At 63.2% G+C, this 12,095-nt stretch overlaps 2 non-coding genes across 2 annotated transcripts; both read left to right on the forward strand.

The window, feature by feature from the left end:
* LOC131866181 (5S ribosomal RNA) lies at positions 1 to 119 on the forward strand. Its single transcript, XR_009364812.1, has one exon. It is a non-coding gene; the product is annotated as a 5S ribosomal RNA (ribosomal RNA).
* Positions 120 to 7,923: 7,804 nt separating this feature from the next.
* On the forward strand, positions 7,924 to 8,042 carry LOC131866182 (5S ribosomal RNA). Its single transcript, XR_009364813.1, has one exon. It is a non-coding gene; the product is annotated as a 5S ribosomal RNA (ribosomal RNA).
* The last annotated feature ends 4,053 nt before the right edge of the window (positions 8,043 to 12,095 follow it).

Genomic DNA, 12,095 nt, shown 5'->3' on the forward strand with positions numbered 1-12,095 from the left:
GGGTGCGATCATACCAGCGTTAGTGCACCGGATCCCATCAGAACTCCGCAGTTAAGCGCGCTTGGGCCGGAGTAGTACTGGGATGGGTGACCTCCCGGGAAGTCCCGGTGTTGCACCCTTTTTTAGTTTTTCGCCGGGCGTCGCAATGCTATTTGAATAAACCTTTTGCCCGTTTGCGTTCTCGTCGGGGCCGGGCCGGGCCGGGGTGCGCTGCCCGCACTACCGCGCGCGCGGGGGCGACACCGAGCGCGCACCCGAGGCGCCCCGAGCACACAGGCCACGGTGCAACCCGGGCGTTGTGCGCGCACCCCGGTGCGCCCGAGGTGCTGCGCGCGCACCCAGGTGAAATCGGTGTGCACCTCGGCCAGTGCGCGCTCGGTCGAGTCGCGCACGTTGGCCAAGGTGCACGGTGATGTTTCTTACTCTAAGGTTCCGCACCAGACGCCCGGGACAGGTGAGCGAAGCTGGGCGGGGCCGGGTGCGCGGCCGGGGCAGGTGCACGCAGCTGGAGAGAGCTTTGGAGCACACTTCGGAGCGCACCAATGATGCGCTCCATTCAAAAGTTTCCTGAAAAGGCAAAAAAAGTTGAGATTATAGAATTTCCCACTTGAGAGATTGTAAAAAAAAAAAATTTAAAATGAAGGAAACGCGGGTGCCAAGGTGTGCGCAGCCCAGCCAAGGTGTGCGCACCAAGGCGCCCACCCTGGCGAAGGTGCACGCAAGGTGCGCACCCGAGGCAAACCGGACAATTAACCCAACTTTCGACTTCGCGCGCACCTTGGAGCGCACTTCGGAGCGCTCCTTGGTGCGCACCAATCTTGGGCACCTCGGAGTGCACCATGGCGCCCACCAAGGTGCGCACCCGGGGCAAACCGAGCTCCGACTTCGTGCGCACCTTGGAGCGCACGAAAGGTGCGCACCATGGCGCCCACCAAGGTGCGCAGCCCAGCCAAGGCGTGCGCATCAAGGTGCGCACCCTGGCGAAGGTGCGCACCCGGGGCAAACCGAGCTCCGACTTCGTGCGCACCTTGGAGCGCACAAAAGGTGCGCAACCCAGCCAAGGTGTGCGCACCCCGGTCAAACCGAGCTCCGAATCGTGCGCACCAGAGGTGCACGCCATCGTGCGCACCTTGGAGCACACTTCGGAGCCCTCCTTGGTGCGCGCCGATGTTGCGCACCTCGGAGCGCACCCGGGGAAAACAATGCAATTAACCCGACTTTCGACTTCGTGGGCACCTCGGAGCGCTCTCGGGTTCGCACCTCGGAGCACACCGAGGTGCGCACCTTTGATGCGCTGCCTTCACCAATTTCCAGAAAAGGCAAGAAAACATTGAGAAGGTGTGCGCACCGAGGTGCCCACCCTGGCGAAGGTGCACGCGAGGTGCGCACCCGGGGCAAACCGGGCTCCGACTTCGTGCACGCCGCACCTTGGAGCACACTTCGGAGCGCTCCTTGGTGCGCACCAGGGCGCGCAACCCAGCCGAGGTGCCCACCCCGGCGAAGGTGCACGCGAGGTGCGCACCCGGGGCAAACCGGGCTCCGACTTCGTGCACGCCATGGTGCCCACCGCGGCGAAGGTGCACGTGAGGTGCGCACCCGGGGCAAACCGGGCTCCGACTTCGTGCACGCCGCACCTTGGAGCACACTTCGGAGCGCTCCTTGGTGCGCACCATGGTGCCCACCAGGGCGCGCAACCCCGCCGAAGGTGCACGCGAGGTGCGCACCCGGGGCAAACCGGGCTCCGACTTCGTGCACGCCGCACCTTGGAGCACACTTCGGAGCGCTCCTTGGTGCGCACCATGGTGCCCACCAGGGCGCGCAACCCCGCCGAAGGTGCACGCGAGGTGCGCACCCGGGGCAAACTGGGCTCCGACTTCGTGCACGCCATGGTGCGCACCGCGGCGAAGGTGCGCACCCGGGGCAAACCGGGCTCCGACTTCGTGCACGCCGCACCTTGGAGCACACTTCGGAGCGCTCCTTGGTGCGCACCAGGGCGCGCAACCCAGCCGAGGTGCCCACCCCGGCGAAGGTGCACGCGAGGTGCGTACCCGGGGCAAACCGGGCTCCGACTTCGTGCACGCCGCACCTTGGAGCACACTTCGGAGCGCTCCTTGGTGCGCACCATGGTGCCCACCAGGCCGCGCAACCCAGCCAAGGTGTGCGCACCAAGGTGCACGCGAGGTGCGCACCCGGGGCAAACCGGGGTCCGACTTCGTGCACGCCGCACCTTGGAGCACACATCGGGGCGCTCCCGGGTTCGCACCGGCGTTGCGCACCGTGGTGGGCACCTCGGAGCACACCAAGGTGGGCAGCGAGGTGCGCACCTTTGATGCGATGCCTTCACTAATTTCCATAAAAGGCAAAAAAAAAACGAGATTTTAAAATTTCCGTTTTGAAAGATAGTGAGAAAAAGGGAATGCTGGTGCCATCTTGAGCCCGCCCTGGTGCGCAGCCCAGCCAAGGTGTGCGCACCAAGGTGCCCACCCTGGCGAAGGTGCGCGCCCGGGCAATTAACCCAACTTCCAACTTCGCGCGCGCCAGGGTGGGAGCGCACCCAACAACCGGGCCTGGGAAGAGCCAATGCGAGAAACCCCACCAAACGCTCTGACAAAAAAAGAGGGGGCGCTCCAGTAACCCCGCTTCGGAGCGCACCCTGGGCAAACCCAGCCAAGGTGCCCACCCCGGCCAAGGTGCAGGCGAGGTGCGCACCCGGGGCAAACCGGGCTCCGACAACGTGCACGCCGCACCTTGGAGCACACTTCGTAGCGCTCCCGGGTGCGCACCTCAGAGCACACCAAGGTGGGCAGCGAGGTGCGCACCTTTGATGCGCTGCCTTCACTAATTTCCAGAAAAGGCAAAAAAAAAAGGAGATTTTAAAATTTCCGTTTTGAAAGATAGTGAAAAAAACGGAACGCGCGTGCCATCTTGAGCCCGCCCTGGTGCGCAGCCCAGGTAAGGTGCCCACCCTGGCAAAGGTGCGCACCCGGGCAATTAACCCTACTTCCGACTTCGTGCGCGCCAGGGTGGCAACCGGGCCTCGGAAGAGCCAATGCGAGAAACCCCACCAAACGCTCCGACAAAAAAAGAGGCGGCGCTCCAATAACCCCGCTTCGGAGCGCAGCCGGGGCAAACCCAGCCAAGGTGCCCACCCCGACGAAGGTGCACGCGAGGTGCGCACCCGGGGCAAACCGGGCTCCGACAACGTGCACGCAGCACCTTGGAGCACACTTCGAAGCACTCCCGGGTGCCCACCGGCGTTGCGCACCGTGGTGGGCAGCGAGGTGCGCACCTTTGATGCGCTGCCTTCACTAATTTCCAGAAAAAGGCAAACAAAAATGAGATTTTAAAATTTCCGTTTTGAAAGATAGTGAAAAAAAAGGAACGCGGGTGCCATCTTGAGCCCGCCCTGGTGCGCAGCCCAGGCAAGGCATGCGCACCAAGGTGCCCACCCGAGGTGCACACGCGGGGCAAACCGGGCTCCGACTTCGTGCAGGCCGCACCTTGGAGCACACTTCGGAGCGCTCCTTGGTGCGCACCATGGTGCCCACCAGGGCGCGCAACCCAGCCAAGGTCTGCACACCAAGGTGCCCACCCCGGCGAAGGTGCACGCGAGGTGCGCACCCGGGGCAAACCGGGCTCCGACTTCGTGCACGCCATGGTGCCCACCGCGGCGAAGGTGCACGCGAGGTGCGCACCCGGGGCAAACCGGGCTCCGACTTCGTGCACGCCGCACCTTGGAGCACACTTCGGAGCGCTCCTTGGTGCGCACCATGGTGCCCACCAGGGCGCGCAACCCAGCCAAGGTGTGCGCACCAAGGTGCACGCGAGGTGCGCACCCGGGGCAAACCGGGGTCCGACTTCGTGCACGCCGCACCTTGGAGCACACATCGGAGCGCTCCCAGGTTCGCACCAGCGTTGCGCACCTTTGATGCGCTGCCTTCACTAATTTCCAGAAAAGGCAAAAAAAAACGATATTTTAAAATTTCCGTTCTGAAAGATAGTGAAAAAAACGGAACGCGGGTGCCATCTTGAGCCCTTCCTGGTGCGCAGCCCAGGCAAGTTGTGCGCACCAAGGTGCCCACCCTGGCGGAGGTGCGCGCCCGGGGCAAACCGGGCTCCGACTTCGTGCACTGCATGGTGCCCACCAAGGCGCGCAACCCAGCCAAGGTGCCCACCGCAGCGAAGGTGCACGCGAGGTGCACACCCGGGGCAAACCGGGCTCCGACTTCGTGCACGCCGCACCTTGGAGCACACTTCAGAGCGCTCCTTGGTGCGCACCAGGGCGCGCAACCCAGCCGAGGTGCCCACCCCGGCGAAGGTGCACGCGAGGTGCGCACCCGGGGCAAACCGGGCTCCGACTTCGTGCACGCCATGGTGCCCACCGCGGCGAAGGTGCGCACCCGGGGCAAACCGGGCTCCGACTTCGTGCACGCCGCACCTTGGAGCACACTTCGGAGCGCTCCTTGGTGCGCACCATGGTGCCCACCAGGCCGCGCAACCCAGCCAAGGTGTGCGCACCAAGGTGCACGCGAGGTGCGCACCCGGGGCAAACCGGGGTCCGACTTCGTGCACGCCGCACCTTGGAGCACACATCGGGGCGCTCCCGGGTTCGCACCGGCGTTGCGCACCGTGGTGGGCACCTCGGAGCACACCAAGGTGGGCAGCGAGGTGCGCACCTTTGATGCGATGCCTTCACTAATTTCCATAAAAGGCAAAAAAAAAACGAGATTTTAAAATTTCCGTTTTGAAAGATAGTGAGAAAAAGGGAATGCTGGTGCCATCTTGAGCCCGCCCTGGTGCGCAGCCCAGCCAAGGTTTGCGCACCAAGGTGCCCACCCTGGCGAAGGTGCGCGCCCGGGCAATTAACCCAACTTCCAACTTCACGCGCGCCAGGGTGGGAGCGCACCCAACAACCGGGCCTGGGAAGAGCCAATGCGAGAAACCCCACCAAACTCTCTGACAAAAAAAGAGGGGGCGCTCCAGTAACCCCGCTTCGGAGCGCACCCTGGGCAAACCCAGCCAAGGTGCCCACCCCGGCCAAGGTGCAGGCGAGGTGCGCACCCGGGGCAAACCGGGCTCCGACAACGTGCACGCCGCACCTTGGAGCACACTTCGTAGCGCTCCCGGGTGCGCACCTCAGAGCACACCAAGGTGGGCAGCGAGGTGCGCACCTTTGATGCGCTGCCTTCACTAATTTCCAGAAAAGGCAAAAAAAAAAGGAGATTTTAAAATTTCCGTTTTGAAAGATAGTGAAAAAAACGGAACGCGCGTGCCATCTTGAGCCCGCCCTGGTGCGCAGCCCAGGTAAGGTGCCACCCTGGCAAAGGTGCGCACCCGGGCAATTAACCCTACTTCCGACTTCGTGCGCGCCAGGGTGGCAACCGGGCCTCGGAAGAGCCAATGCGAGAAACCCCACCAAACGCTCCGACAAAAAAAGAGGCGGCGCTCCAATAACCCCGCTTCGGAGCGCAGCCGGGGCAAACCAAGCCAAGGTGCCCACCCCGACGAAGGTGCACGCGAGGTGCGCACCCGGGGCAAACCGGGCTCCGACAACGTGCACGCAGCACCTTGGAGCACACTTCGAAGCACTCCCGGGTGCCCACCGGCGTTGCGCACCGTGGTGGGCAGCGAGGTGCGCACCTTTGATGCGCTGCCTTCACTAATTTCCAGAAAAAGGCAAAAAAAAATGAGATTTTAAAATTTCCGTTTTGAAAGATAGTGAAAAAAAAGGAACGCGGGTGCCATCTTGAGCCCGCCCTGGTGCGCAGCCTAGGCAAGGCATGCGCACCAAGGTGCCCACCCGAGGTGCACACCCGGGGCAAACCGGGCTCCGACTTCGTGCAGGCCGCACCTTGGAGCACACTTCGGAGCGCTCCTTGGTGCGCACCATGGTGCCCACCAGGGCGCACCCGGGGCAAACCGGGCTCCGACTTCGTGCACGCCGCACCTTGGAGCACACATCGGAGCGCTCCCAGGTTCGCACCAGCGTTGCGCACCTTTGATGCGCTGCCTTCACTAATTTCCAGAAAAGGCAAAAAAAAACGATATTTTAAAATTTCCGTTCTGAAAGATAGTGAAAAAAACGGAACGCGGGTGCCATCTTGAGCCCTTCCTGGTGCGCAGCCCAGGCAAGTTGTGCGCACCAAGGTGCCCACCCTGGCGGAGGTGCGCGCCCGGGGCAAACCGGGCTCCGACTTCGTGCACTGCATGGTGCCCACCAAGGCGCGCAACCCAGCCAAGGTGCCCACCGCAGCGAAGGTGCACGCGAGGTGCGCACCCGAGGTGCACACCCGGGGCAAACCGGGCTCCGACTTCGTGCACGCCGCACCTTGGAGCACACTTCAGAGCGCTCCTTGGTACGCACCAGGGCGCGCAACCCAGCCAAGGTGCTCACCCCGGCGAAGGTGCACGCGAGGTGCGCACCCGGGGCAAACCGGGCTCGAACTTCGTGCACGCCGCACCTTGGAGCACACATCGGAGCGCTCCCGGGTTCGCACCAGCATTGCGCACCTTTGATGCGCTGCCTTCACTAATTTCCAGAAAAGGCAAAAAAAAGAAAAAAATGAGATTTTAAAATTTCCGTTTTGAAAGATAGTGAAAAAAACGGAACGCGGGTGCCATCTTGAGCCCGCCCTGGTGTGCAGCCCAGGCAAGTTGTGCGCACCAAGGCACCCACCCTGGCCAAGGTGGGTCACGGGGTGGGTCCTAGGGTGGGTAACGGGGTGGGTACTAAGGTGCGTGCCAAGGTGGGTCATAGGGTGGGTGCCAAGGTGGGCACCAGGGTGGGTGTGCACCAACCCTAGCCAGGGTAGGTCACGGGGTGGTTGTCGGGGTGGGCGTCAAGGAGCCAAGGTGGGTGGCAAGTAGCCAAGTTGCGTGCCAAGGTGGGTGTCGGGGTGGGTGCCAAGGATCCAAGGTGGGTGCCAAGGAACCAAGGTGGGTGTCTGGGTGGGTGCCGAGGTGGGAGCCAGGGTGGGTCCCAAGGTGAGTGCAAAGGTGGGTGCCAGGGTCAAGGTGAGTGCCAATGTGGGTTCCAAGGTGCCAGGGTCAGGGTGAGTGCCAATGTGGGTTCAAAGGTGCTAAGTTGGGTGCGAGGTTGGGTGCGAGGGTGGGTGGGTGCCAAGGTGTGCTAGGTGGAAGCCCGGGTGGGTCGGCATCCCATGGGTGTCGAGTTGGGTGCCTGATGGGTGCTTCTTGTCAAGTTTTAGTCGTCGGGACTCATTTCGAGCCTTAGAGGTCGTTTCTTGTCCGGTTGCCCTGTCTTCGACCTGGGAACCCAATTTTGGTCCTCGGGTCCCATTTTTTTTTGTCTCGCATCCCACTTTTGGCCTGTGGCCTTTTCGGGGTCGATTCTCGTTTTGGGCATCAGAGCATGTTTCTTCTCCTAAAACCCAATATTTGTTTATTAAGTCTCGGAACACATTTTTGTTCTCGTGGACCCATCATGGGTCTTGGAACGCATTTGTGGTCCTTGGGTCCCATTTTGCATCCCGAAACTTGTGTTTTGGTGCTTGATCCCTATTTTGGGTGCCCACCTTGCACCAAGTGCGCACCCGGGGCAAACCGAGCGCCTTGGTGCACCGGGGCAAGATCGAGCGTGCACCCGAGGCGCCCCGAACATGCACCAAGGTGCACTCGGCCCACATGTGAGCGCAGGTCGTTGCGCCCGAGGTGGTGTGTGGGCACCGCGTTGCAGACGGGACACTGCACGCACACGACGCCCCCTCCAGGTGCACGCACGTAGGCCGGGCCGGGTGCACACTCGACGCCCTAGCAAGGTGCGCGCACCCGGGCAGGGCTCACACTTGGCGAACGGGGCGCACTTCGCGAGGGAGGGTGTGCACCTCGACGGGGGTGGGTGGCCGGGGTGGATTCGCACGTGGGTCGCGGTTTGCTAAGTACACACTGCGACAAGCTCATAACGGGTGCGATCATACCAGCGTTAGTGCACCGGATCCCATCAGAACTCCGCAGTTAAGCGCGCTTGGGCCGGAGTAGTACTGGGATGGGTGACCTCCCGGGAAGTCCCGGTGTTGCACCCTTTTTTAGTTTTTCGCCGGGCGTCGCAATGCTATTTGAATAAACCTTTTGCCCGTTTGCGTTCTCGTCGGGGCCGGGCCGGGCCGGGGTGCGCTGCCCGCACTACCGCGCGCGCGGGGGCGACACCGAGCGCGCACCCGAGGCGCCCCGAGCACACAGGCCACGGTGCAACCCGGGCGTTGTGCGCGCACCCCGGTGCGCCCGAGGTGCTGCGCGCGCACCCAGGTGAAATCGGTGTGCACCTCGGCCAGTGCGCGCTCGGTCGAGTCGCGCACGTTGGCCAAGGTGCACGGTGATGTTTCTTACTCTAAGGTTCCGCACCAGACGCCCGGGACAGGTGAGCGAAGCTGGGCGGGGCCGGGTGCGCGGCCGGGGCAGGTGCACGCAGCTGGAGAGAGCTTTGGAGCACACTTCGGAGCGCACCAATGATGCGCTCCATTCAAAAGTTTCCTGAAAAGGCAAAAAAAGTTGAGATTATAGAATTTCCCACTTGAGAGATTGTAAAAAAAAAAAATTTAAAATGAAGGAAACGCGGGTGCCAAGGTGTGCGCAGCCCAGCCAAGGTGTGCGCACCAAGGCGCCCACCCTGGCGAAGGTGCACGCAAGGTGCGCACCCGAGGCAAACCGGACAATTAACCCAACTTTCGACTTCGCGCGCACCTTGGAGCGCACTTCGGAGCGCTCCTTGGTGCGCACCAATCTTGGGCACCTCGGAGTGCACCATGGCGCCCACCAAGGTGCGCACCCGGGGCAAACCGAGCTCCGACTTCGTGCGCACCTTGGAGCGCACGAAAGGTGCGCACCATGGCGCCCACCAAGGTGCGCAGCCCAGCCAAGGCGTGCGCATCAAGGTGCGCACCCTGGCGAAGGTGCGCACCCGGGGCAAACCGAGCTCCGACTTCGTGCGCACCTTGGAGCGCACAAAAGGTGCGCAACCCAGCCAAGGTGTGCGCACCCCGGTCAAACCGAGCTCCGAATCGTGCGCACCAGAGGTGCACGCCATCGTGCGCACCTTGGAGCACACTTCGGAGCCCTCCTTGGTGCGCGCCGATGTTGCGCACCTCGGAGCGCACCCGGGGAAAACAATGCAATTAACCCGACTTTCGACTTCGTGGGCACCTCGGAGCGCTCTCGGGTTCGCACCTCGGAGCACACCGAGGTGCGCACCTTTGATGCGCTGCCTTCACCAATTTCCAGAAAAGGCAAGAAAACATTGAGAAGGTGTGCGCACCGAGGTGCCCACCCTGGCGAAGGTGCACGCGAGGTGCGCACCCGGGGCAAACCGGGCTCCGACTTCGTGCACGCCGCACCTTGGAGCACACTTCGGAGCGCTCCTTGGTGCGCACCAGGGCGCGCAACCCAGCCGAGGTGCCCACCCCGGCGAAGGTGCACGCGAGGTGCGCACCCGGGGCAAACCGGGCTCCGACTTCGTGCACGCCATGGTGCCCACCGCGGCGAAGGTGCACGCGAGGTGCGCACCCGGGGCAAACCGGGCTCCGACTTCGTGCACGCCGCACCTTGGAGCACACTTCGGAGCGCTCCTTGGTGCGCACCATGGTGCCCACCAGGGCGCGCAACCCCGCCGAAGGTGCACGCGAGGTGCGCACCCGGGGCAAACCGGGCTCCGACTTCGTGCACGCCGCACCTTGGAGCACACTTCGGAGCGCTCCTTGGTGCGCACCATGGTGCCCACCAGGGCGCGCAACCCCGCCGAAGGTGCACGCGAGGTGCGCACCCGGGGCAAACCGGGCTCCGACTTCGTGCACGCCATGGTGCGCACCGCGGCGAAGGTGCGCACCCGGGGCAAACCGGGCTCCGACTTCGTGCACGCCGCACCTTGGAGCACACTTCGGAGCGCTCCTTGGTGCGCACCAGGGCGCGCAACCCAGCCGAGGTGCCCACCCCGGCGAAGGTGCACGCGAGGTGCGTACCCGGGGCAAACCGGGCTCCGACTTCGTGCACGCCGCACCTTGGAGCACACTTCGGAGCGCTCCTTGGTGCGCACCATGGTGCCCACCAGGCCGCGCAACCCAGCCAAGGTGTGCGCACCAAGGTGCACGCGAGGTGCGCACCCGGGGCAAACCGGGGTCCGACTTCGTGCACGCCGCACCTTGGAGCACACATCGGGGCGCTCCCGGGTTCGCACCGGCGTTGCGCACCGTGGTGGGCACCTCGGAGCACACCAAGGTGGGCAGCGAGGTGCGCACCTTTGATGCGATGCCTTCACTAATTTCCATAAAAGGCAAAAAAAAAACGAGATTTTAAAATTTCCGTTTTGAAAGATAGTGAGAAAAAGGGAATGCTGGTGCCATCTTGAGCCCGCCCTGGTGCGCAGCCCAGCCAAGGTGTGCGCACCAAGGTGCCCACCCTGGCGAAGGTGCGCGCCCGGGCAATTAACCCAACTTCCAACTTCGCGCGCGCCAGGGTGGGAGCGCACCCAACAACCGGGCCTGGGAAGAGCCAATGCGAGAAACCCCACCAAACGCTCTGACAAAAAAAGAGGGGGCGCTCCAGTAACCCCGCTTCGGAGCGCACCCTGGGCAAACCCAGCCAAGGTGCCCACCCCGGCCAAGGTGCAGGCGAGGTGCGCACCCGGGGCAAACCGGGCTCCGACAACGTGCACGCCGCACCTTGGAGCACACTTCGTAGCGCTCCCGGGTGCGCACCTCAGAGCACACCAAGGTGGGCAGCGAGGTGCGCACCTTTGATGCGCTGCCTTCACTAATTTCCAGAAAAGGCAAAAAAAAAAGGAGATTTTAAAATTTCCGTTTTGAAAGATAGTGAAAAAAACGGAACGCGCGTGCCATCTTGAGCCCGCCCTGGTGCGCAGCCCAGGTAAGGTGCCCACCCTGGCAAAGGTGCGCACCCGGGCAATTAACCCTACTTCCGACTTCGTGCGCGCCAGGGTGGCAACCGGGCCTCGGAAGAGCCAATGCGAGAAACCCCACCAAACGCTCCGACAAAAAAAGAGGCGGCGCTCCAATAACCCCGCTTCGGAGCGCAGCCGGGGCAAACCCAGCCAAGGTGCCCACCCCGACGAAGGTGCACGCGAGGTGCGCACCCGGGGCAAACCGGGCTCCGACAACGTGCACGCAGCACCTTGGAGCACACTTCGAAGCACTCCCGGGTGCCCACCGGCGTTGCGCACCGTGGTGGGCAGCGAGGTGCGCACCTTTGATGCGCTGCCTTCACTAATTTCCAGAAAAAGGCAAAAAAAAATGAGATTTTAAAATTTCCGTTTTGAAAGATAGTGAAAAAAAAGGAACGCGGGTGCCATCTTGAGCCCGCCCTGGTGCGCAGCCCAGGCAAGGCATGCGCACCAAGGTGCCCACCCGAGGTGCACACTCGGGGCAAACCGGGCTCCGACTTCGTGCAGGCCGCACCTTGGAGCACACTTCGGAGCGCTCCTTGGTGCGCACCATGGTGCCCACCAGGGCGCGCAACCCAGCCAAGGTCTGCACACCAAGGTGCCCACCCCGGCGAAGGTGCACGCGAGGTGCGCACCCGGGGCAAACCGGGCTCCGACTTCGTGCACGCCATGGTGCCCACCGCGGCGAAGGTGCACGCGAGGTGCGCACCCGGGGCAAACCGGGCTCCGACTTCGTGCACGCCGCACCTTGGAGCACACTTCGGAGCGCTCCTTGGTGCGCACCATGGTGCCCACCAGGGCGCGCAACCCAGCCAAGGTGTGCGCACCAAGGTGCACGCGAGGTGCGCACCCGGGGCAAACCGGGGTCCGACTTCGTGCACGCCACACCTTGGAGCACACATCGGAGCGCTCCCAGGTTCGCACCAGCGTTGCGCACCTTTGATGCGCTGCCTTCACTAATTTCCAGAAAAGGCAAAAAAAAACGAGATTTTAAAATTTCCGTTCTGAAAGATAGTGAAAAAAACGGAACGCGGGTGCCATCTTGAGCCCTTCCTGGTGCGCAGCCCAGGCAAGTTGTGCGCACCAAGGTGCCCACCCTGGCGGAGGTGCGCGCCCGGGGCAATCCGGGCTCCGACTTCGTGCACTGCATGGTGCCCACCAAGGCGCGCAACCCAGCCAAGGTGCC

The sequence above is a fragment of the Cryptomeria japonica genome, unplaced genomic scaffold (genome assembly GCF_030272615.1).
Source record: "Cryptomeria japonica unplaced genomic scaffold, Sugi_1.0 HiC_scaffold_133, whole genome shotgun sequence".
Lineage (NCBI taxonomy): Eukaryota > Viridiplantae > Streptophyta > Pinopsida > Cupressales > Cupressaceae > Cryptomeria > Cryptomeria japonica.